This window comes from Salvelinus sp. IW2-2015, linkage group LG30, assembly GCF_002910315.2.
Source record: "Salvelinus sp. IW2-2015 linkage group LG30, ASM291031v2, whole genome shotgun sequence".
In the NCBI taxonomy this organism is placed as follows: domain Eukaryota; kingdom Metazoa; phylum Chordata; class Actinopteri; order Salmoniformes; family Salmonidae; genus Salvelinus; species Salvelinus sp. IW2-2015.
In genome coordinates, this window is record NC_036869.1 from 17,037,452 (window position 1) to 17,047,640 (window position 10,189).

The window sequence follows — 10,189 nt, forward strand, 5'->3', positions numbered from 1 at the left end:
ACACGTACTGTCCAATGAAATGCTTACTTGCAGGTTCCTTCTRGACAATGCAACAAAGATAAATAATAAAATACGKACATAAAGTCAATGTTTCAGTAAAATATAATAGAATGTTTTGCATACATGTAAGTATAATACAGGGAGGCACAATWTTTGTCCAATATTTACAGTTGTTTTGGGGAAGGGGGGATTGGCAAGTGTTTAAATTGTGCAGTATTTAGCAATAATAATATGATTCTGGTAGAGTTGTGATGTGTATGTAGCATGAATGTGTTTGTGTTTGTGTGTGTGTTTGCGAGAGTGCATGTGTGCTAAGGTGCGGAGAGTGCCATGTTGCCATGACATCAATAGGATGAGGATCAGTGGTTAAACTGAGCCAGAGCTACCCAGAGCCAACCTCCTGTACCACATGTCAAAGGGAAAGCCAGGTAGAGCTGAGCTTCAGCACCAAAGAGAAAAGTAGGGTACAAAGTAGGTTAGAGTAAGATAAAACAAGGTTAGGGTTGGGATGGGGTTGAGGGTTAAGGTTGAACTGGGGTGTGAACATGAAGCTAGGGTTTGGGTTGTGATTGAGGAAAGGGTTGTAGTTGTGGTTGAGGCTAGGATTAGGGTTGAACTGGAATGTGGACATGAAGCTAGGGTTAGGGTTGTAGTTGAGGCTAGGGTTAGGGTTGAGCCGGGATGTGGACATGAAGCTAGAGTTAAGGTAAAGGTTTGGATTCTGGTTGTAATTGGTTATGAATGAGGGCAGCTACGAATAGTAGTGTACCACAGACTACCACAAGAGGTCCTCACATGATTGCAAAAATGGCATAGGCTACAAGAGCTACTGTGTTTTCATCACAATCAATCACATTAGGCATGAAATATTGACAATAATAACACATTGAGACTGAGATATCAGATTTTTGGGGGATCTAATTGAATGTAGCTTGTTCCCTTAGGAATATGTCATTTAATAAAATTAACACTTGTGGAAAATCTCACACCATCCACATAGTAGTCTGCTATTTACTGCATCTCAGCCTCAAGGCCTGTTGAATATTCTATGACTAGAAAATAACATATTGAATTTCTTACTGGAGGTCCCATGTTTCATACCATCATGCCAGGTGTAATAATATTTACTACATTTTGTAGCTGATGATACTTTCACTCCCAGCTTTTAAAAAGTATTATTAGTACATACAGGTACTATAACTATAGTATATGACTCAGATAACTCAACTTATCTAACAGCAGGAAATGTGTCATCAATGTACACTCAAGCTACCCCCTTGGAAGTCAGTGTCCCAATATAGGGTTCTGTTCATTAACACACACTGTAGTAAAAATGTTTTGGACAAGTTTTAATGTTTTTGGAGCATCTTCGCATGCAAACAGGACCCTGGCAATAGGTCGACAACCACAGAGAATCTAAAGGCGCATCATTAGCTCCAGGCTATCAGCGAGTATTACATAGTCTTTAATTTAGCCATCAGACTCCACCAGCTCTATTTTTTATTATGTGGCGCAGCTGCAGAGCCCCCAAACAGCACCCCTATATTGGCATCCCCCTCTTTCCTCCCAACTCCAAATCCYTGCTAATAATCCTCCCATCATCCCTTGGTACAGACATCTTGATTAGAGGCTGTCTTCATTTCCTCTATGGCTGTTCTGTGTTGGCACAGGCTTCTCTGATGCATTGGAGAATGGCTTAGTCCGAAGGGGAGGCTGGCAAAACCAAAAGAGGCCCTGGATTGGCACCTTAAACACAGAGCCGGTGGAGTTAATGACAAAGAGCACACAGCGTCATTATGGTCAGTTCCAGCTGGGCTGGATGAGATAACAGGAATCAGGCAGTTGTATGGGCCAGTGGTGGAAAAAGTACCCAATTTTCATACTTGAGTAAAAGTAAAGATACCTTAATAGAAAATGACAAGTAAAAGTGAAAGTCACCCAGTTAAATAATATTTTAGTAAAAGTCTAAAAGTATTTGGTTTTAAATATACTTAAGTATTAACAGTAAATGTAATTGCAAAAATATACTTAAGTATCAAAAGTCAAAATAAAAGTTTCAATCATTGCACATTCGATTGTCTTGTTTTAAAAAAAAATATGGATAGCCAGTGGCACGCTCCAACACTGACATAATTTACAAACTAAGCTACTTTTGGGTGTCAGGGAAAATGTATGGAGTAAAAACTACATTATCGTCTTTAGGAATGTAGTGAAGTAAAAGTAAAAGCGGTCAAAAATATAAATAGTAAAGTACAGATACCCCCAAAAACCTTTACTTAAGTACTTTACACCACTGGTATGGGGGAACCCACCTGTAACGGCAACGGGGGAGAGAGAATGGACTCACTGTGGCTGGTGGTGGAGGGATCAATGGGGAGGACGGGCCCATTGTAATGGCTGGAATGAAATGAATGTGACAGTATCAAGAACATGCAAATTAAAGTTGTGCGTACATTTATAAACACAACTTTTGGTTGTATGTTTTTGCTACCATCCCATTCATTACATTCCACCCACTACAATCTATTAAAATKTTGTCTAGCAGTGTGGTGGAAGATCTATCCAGGGAATGGATTGTGACGTTATTTTCAGGTTTCAATCTTTGGTTGCACATGCCAAACCGCTATGGGTCACCTTAAGAACAGGGCATAACCACAATTTGATTAACCAGGAGGTAATGAATGAATACATCTCAAATATCTGAACTGGATTTTTTGTGTTCAATTGATGGCCTCTTCTCTAACAATGGCAGGGCCAGGTAACTCACACAAATMATCATGGAACCTACCAGGTACAACCCTAAATCCGTAAACATGGGCACGCTCATAGATATCATCCTGACCAACCTGCCCTCTAAATACATCTCTGCTGGCTTTAACCAGGATCTCAGCGATCACTMCCTCACTGCCTCTGTGCGTAATGGGTCCGCGGTCAAACGACCACCCCTCATCACTGTCAAACGCTCCCTAAAACACTTCAGCGAGCAGGCCTTTCTAACCGACTTGGCCCGGGTATCCTGGAAGGATATTCTCCTCATTCCGTCAGTAGAGGATGCCTGGTTATTCTTTAAAAGTGCTTTCCTCACCATCTTAAATAAGCATATCCCATTCCAAAAATGTAGAACTAAGAACAGATAGGTCTGGAGTGAACCAAGGGCTATGACTGCCCTTGACCAGCACAAAAACATKRTGTGTCGTACTGCATTAGCATCGAATAGCCCCCACGACATGCAACTTTTCAGGGAAGTTAGGAACCAATATACACAGGCAGTTAGGAAAGCAAAGGCTTGCTTTTTTAAACAGAAATTTGCGTCCTGTAGCACAAACTCCCAAAAGTTCTGGGACACTGTAAAGTCCATGGAAAATAAGAACACCTCCTCCCAGCTGCCCACTGCACCGAGGCTAGGAAACACTGTCACCACCGATAAATCTACGATAATCGAGAATTTCAATAAGCATTTTTCTACGGCTGGCCATGCTTTCCACCTGGCTACCCTTACCCCGATCAACAGCTCTGCACCCCCACAGCAACTTGCCCAAGCCTCCCCCATTTCTCCTTCACCCAAATCCAGTGAGCTGATGCTCTGAAAGAGCTGCAAAATCTGGACCCCTACAAATCAGCTGGGCTAGACAATCTGGACCCTCTCTAAAACTATCCACCYCAATTGTTGCAACCCCTACTACTAGCCAGTTCAACCTCTCTTTCGTATCGTCTGAGATCCCTAAAGATTGGAACGCTGCCGCGGTCATCCCCCTCTTCAAAGGGGGAGACACTCTAGACACAAACTGTTACAGACCTATATCTATCCTACCCTGTATTTCCAAGGTCTTCGAAAGCCAAGTTAACAAACAGATCAACGACCATTTCGAATTCCACCGTACCTTCTCCGCTATGCAATCTTGTTTCCGAGCTGGTCATGGGTGCACCTCAGCCACGCTRAAGGTTCTAAACAATATCATAACCGCCATCGATAAAAGACAATARTGTGCAGCCGTATTCATTGACCTGGCCAAGGCTTTCGACTCTGTCAATCACTGCACTCTTATCGGCAGACTCAYCAGCCTTGGTTTCTCAAATGACTGCCTCGGCTGGTTCACCAACTACGTCTCAGAGTTCAGTGTGTAAAATTGGAGGGCCTGTTGTCCGGACCTCTGGCAGTCTCTATGGGGGTGCCACATAGTTCAATTCTCGGGCCCACTCTTTTCTCTGTCTACATCAATGATGTCGCTCTTGCTGCTTGCTTAGAATATGTGGACAACTGCAAATACCCAAGTGTCTGGTTAGACTGTAAACTCTCCTTCCAGACTCACATTAAGCATCTCCAATTCAAAATGAAATCTAGAATCGGCATCCTATTTCGCGACAAAGCATCCTTCACTCATGCTTACAAAATACCCTCCAACACTCTACTCAGCAAATTGGATGCAGTCTATCACAGTGCCATCCATATTGTCACCAAAGCCCCATATACTACCCACCACTGCGACCTGTATGCTKTCGTTGGCTGGCCCTCGCTTCATATTCGTAGCCAACCCCACTGGCTCCAGGAAATCTATAAGTCTTTGCTAGGTAAAGCCCCGCCTTAGCTCACTAGTCAACATAGCAGCACCCACCKGTAGCATGCGCTCCAGCAGGTATATTTCACTGGTCACCCCCAACGCCAACTCCTCGTTTGGCCGCCTTTRCTTCCAGTTCTCTGCTYCCAATGACTGAAACGAATTGCACAAATCATTGAAGCTGGAGACTCATATATCCCTCACTAACTTTAAGCGTCAGCTGTCAGAGCAGCTTACAGATCATTGCACCTGTACATAGCCCACCCAACTACAGTTGAAGTCAGAAGTTTACATACACCTTAGCCAAATACATATAAACTCCGTTTTTCACAATTCCTGACATTTAATCAGAGTAAAAATTCCCTGTCTTAGGTCAGTTAGGATCACCACTTTATTTTAAGAATGTGACTTTTCATAATAATAGTAGAGAGATATGATGTTTTCAGCTTTTATTTCTTTCATCACATTCCAGTGGGTCAGAAGTTTACATACACTCAATTAGTATTTGGTAGCATTGCTTTAAATTGTTTAACTTGGGTAAACGTTTCGGGTAGCCTTCCACAAGCTTCCACAATAAGTTGGATGAATTTTGACCCATTCCTCTGACAGAGCTGGTGTAACTGAATCAGGTTTGTAGGCCTACTTGCTCGCATACGCTTTTGCAGTTCTGCCCACAAATGTTCTATGGGATTGAGGTCAGGGCTTTGTGATGGCCACTCCAATACATTTACATTTACATTTTTTTTTTACATTTTAGTCATTTAGCAGACGCTCTTATCAGAGCGACTTACAGTAGAGTGCATACATTTTATTACATTTTTTTTTTTTCATACTGAGACAAGGATATCCTACCGGCCAAGAGCAGACGCTCTTATCCAGAGCGACTTACAGTAGAGTGGCATACATTTTATTACATTTTTTTTTTTTTTTTATATATATATATTTTTTATATATATATATTATTTTTTACATACTGAGACAAGGATATCCCTACCGGCCAAACCCTCCCAAACCCAGACGACGCTATGCCAATTGTGCGTCGCCCACGGATCTCCCGGTTGCGGCCGGCTGCGACAGAGCCTGGGCACGAACCCAGAGATATAAAGATGGGAAAAAAACATTGGGAGTACTTTAAATTAAATTATGGGCAGAAAGACAAATTTACTCCATCTTCCATAAAATCAGATGGCTTATTCATACAAAAACCATTTGATGCTGGCCTTATTATTTTAATGATTACTTCACTGGCAAAGTGGGCAAACTTAGGCAGGAAATGCAACAACGAACAGTGAGCCATCGTATTCATGCATAAAAAAAACAAATAATGAAAGAAAAGCATTGCAAGTTTGAATTTTGTAAAGTTCATGTGGGAGAGGTGGAAAAATTATTGTTATCGATCAATAATGACAACTCCCTGCCATTGACAACTTAGATGGAGAGCTACTGAGGATGGTAGCTGACTCTAAAGCCACTCCTATCTGTCATATATTTAATCTGAGCCTAGAGGAAAGTCTTTGTCCTCAGGCCTGGAGGGAAGCAAAGTAATTCCGCTACCAAGATTGGTAAAGTGGGATTTACTGGTTCTAACAGCAGACCTATAAGCTTGCTGCCAGCTCTATGTCCATGATTTTGTAATGAGATGTTTGACGAGCAGTGTGTACATACTTTCGGTCATGTAGTGTATGTTAAATGAGAAACTAATGAGCATGGAGAGACCCCTTTGGCGAATTTTTTTACAGCACCCCACCCCAAACTACTCCAGCGGCTTTGTCACCAGTTGGTTAGGCTACACATCCTAAATATTTTCATAAGCGCAACATGATTCCAAGAGACAGGTTGGAATGTCTGACTGAAATACGGAACACATAAAAAAAATTATATTATTTGGTATTAGTGGTGTTTGAATTTGTTGATAAAATGCGGGACTTGATTGTTTGGTTGCGGGACAAAGTGCAAAAACGCAAGACTGTCCTGCACAATCCGGGAGATGTGGTCACCCTACACATAAAAACCAGAGAAAGGAGGATATCGGAATCCCATTAGGCAATGAATTGAAGATCGTGTAACGCCTCACACAGCAGATTGTCGACCAATCGCGTTCCCGTTGTTATGCTGCGTCACGCGGTTGCTAAACTAATCGTCACGAATCTCAGGGTATGAGTCGAGAAACCTGCATATTTCCCTCGAAAGTACGTAGTCACGATTCCCCAGCTATACGATATAACAGATAACCAATTACTTATCTCGGAAAAGATTTGTAATGTTGACCGAAATTCATGCTTATTTGGGTTTTTGAGCTAGCGCCCAATTGACTCTGATTCACCCCTTGAAGGAGAGCTAATGTCCCTGAAACGTCCAGAATGCATCGCGCGGTCCATTGACGACGGCATGGTCAAAGTACCACCTTAATACGAGTTTCCCTCCTGGTCACTGACACATTCCACTTTTCTCAGCGTGTACATCACCATTTGACAACTCAAATGGTTTCCCACACATGCATTCTTACTCAACAAGAAGCGATTCATTATCATTCATAGACGTTTTCCTCCACTCCAACTTCAGACAATTTCCTTTTTGTTCCAGTTTTCGACACTACTGTTGTCCATTCAGGACATGCATCTTCACCAACTTTGTTCAACGTGCTGCTTGATTCGAACTCAGCATCCACTTCTACCATTTTACCTGTCTGACCTGGAACAATGTGACACCTTTTCCACCCGACAGGAAATAGTATTTATTCTCAGTCAGGGGTACTTGTTCCCATCTCCTCAAAAGTAATACCTTGACTTTGTTGTCCTTAAGCCATTTTGCCACAACTTTGGAGTATGCTTGCGGTCATTGTCCATTTGGAAGACCCATTTGTGACCAAGCTTTAACTTCCTGACTGATGTCTTGAGATGTCTTCAATATATCCACATAATTTTCCTGCCTCATGATGCCATCTATTTTGTGAAGTGCACCAGTCCCTCCTGCAGCAAAGCGCTGCCACCCCTGTGCTTCACGGTTGGGATGGTGTTCTTCGGCTTGCAAGCCTCCCCTTTTCCCTCCAAACATAACTATCATAGCCAAACCGTTCTATTTTGTTTCATCAGACCAGAGGACATTTCTCCAAAAAGTACGATCTTTGTCCTCATGTGCAGTTGTAAACCGTAGTCTGGCTTTTTTATGGTGGTTTTGGAGCAGTGGCTTTTTCCTTGCTGAGCGGCCTTTCAGGTTATGTCGATATAGGACTCGTTTTACTGTGGATTATAGATACTTTTGTACCTGTTTCCTCCAGCATCTTCACAAGGTCCTTTGCTGTTGTTCTGGGATTGATTTGCACTTTTTCGGGGCACCAGTACGTTCATCTCTAGGAGACAGAACGCGTCTCCTTCCTGAGCGGTATGACGGCTGCGTGGTCCCATGGTGTTTATACTTGCGTACAATTGTTTGTACAGATGAACGCGGTACCTTCAGGCGTTTAGAAATTGCTCCCAAGGATGAACCAGACTTGTGGTCTTCTTCAGAAAATGGGCGTGGCTTCACAACGTTTTTAGATATGAAGAAAATTGCGGAAAATATGCAGCCGAAGTCCAACGAGAGCGGATACAAATTTGTTGCTTTAACTAATTTTGACAAARGATAAGAAATTGTTGAGCAATGTAATAAAGTAAATAAGTTACGTTACATGTTATGTTTCCTGACAATTTGTTAGCTACGCTATCCTAACGAACCGCATAGCATATCATTACAGTAATATGTACCGCACCGAGGTAAGGACAGATTCAGGTTGGATATTCYACGGATATTCACCTGTAGTTTTCCTTACGTCCACCAACAGCAGTTCGTAACCGTCAACATGGTGACAAATCAKATTTTTCAAATTTCAATAGTTCTTTAACTATTACTCCTAAAACTTTCAAAACTGGTTGTAGCTAACCCGATGGCATAGACACACATTGCACACACTTTTRCTGCGTCGATTTACATCTCYCACTATTTTAAATTATTTATTAAAATCTTAGAATTTCAATAGGTCCTTGGTCATGTGACTTACTGACTTCCAGAATGTACACTCAGTGGACCTACACATTGCACACCCTTTAGTTGGTCCATTTTCATTTCTCACGTTTTTACATACATTTTTCAAACTTTAAAATGTCAATAGCTCCTTGGTCATGTGACCAACTGTCTTCAAACAAGGTTCAGAATGTACACTCAGCTGGCCTAGACATTGCACACTTTAGTTTGTCCATTTTCATCTGAAGCAATTTACATGAATTTTCAATGTTTTTCAATGTTTCAAATTTCAATAGTTCCTTGGTCATATGACCTACTGGATTCAAAGAAGGTTCAGAATGTCCACTGACTACCCTTCTATATTGCACACCGTTTAGTTTGTCCATTTTCATCTCACACAATTTTACATTAATTTTTCAAACTTTCAAATCTCAAAAGCTCCTTGGTCAATGTGACCTACTGACCTCAAATTACTTTTAGAAAGTCCACGGACTGGCGGAGACGGACGCCGCGAGGCATCCAGTGTGGTAACGCGACCGATCCCGGAGAAGCTGGCGGGAGCCCCGGGGTAGAGTTCTATTTTCTTTGTGAAGGGCAGGGCGCCCTGGAATGGGTTCACCCCGAGAGAGGGGCCCAAGCCATCGAGTATCCAACCTGAAACTGTCTTTACCTTGGTATGTAACAGCCGGGTATGTTAGCGACCTACTGTAATGTTAGTTGGCTACTAGTACATCAAACTTCCCAGTATATTTACTTTATGCTATTTAACTAACTACCCAACGTTTATTGACTTGATTGTCATTCATAGTTTAGCTAAGTGGTATAGTCGTTCAGGTCCATTTGTAAATTCGCTCTGGGCTATAGACTCCAATTTCAGAGCACTCTCGTCTGACTGCCAGAGGCAGAGTGCGAYTAACTGATGGATTTACAAACACTCAACACCTGTTGAATGTGACCGGRGTCAGTAAATGTCGGCAAAAAAGCATCATTAAACTACCTAAACAGCTCTGCTTGGTTGAGTAAAATGATCAGAGTGKGGTGTTCTCTCATGTGTCTGGAAGTAGCTAGCAAGTTAGCCAGTTAGTTTGGGTGTTTGACAGCCGTTGTGAGGCCAGAACGCTCGGATCAACCCTAATCCTCGGCCCGAGCCCCCAGTGTGCCCTCTGAATTTACAAATAGACAATCTGACAACGRCCTGAATTGARGAACGCCCAGAGCGCACTCTGGCACTCCAGATTGAATTTACYAACACACCTGAAGTCTGGCTAGTAATTTGTTATGCMAATAAACTAGCAAGAGGTTGCATAGCAACAGCATCAACTTCGGGGAGAAGGCAAAGCGCTAGTATGCTCAGCTGAAAGGACACGGTTTGTTTACAGTATACTAAAATGAACTAATAGTATGTAGTATATACTCATTAAGTAAGTAATATACAGTATGGGTATTGAAACACAGCTATACTGTGGTCAGGAATTTGAAGGCACAGCAAGTTTCAAAGAGGGCACAGCAAGTGACACAATAATGACTCTCTAGACTGCTGTCCTCTGTAATTTTCCTGCTCGTGAGCTGCTGTTAGGTTAGAGACACTTCACTTGCCTTAGTCAGGCAGGCATCTGGTGGGGCTTTTAGCAATG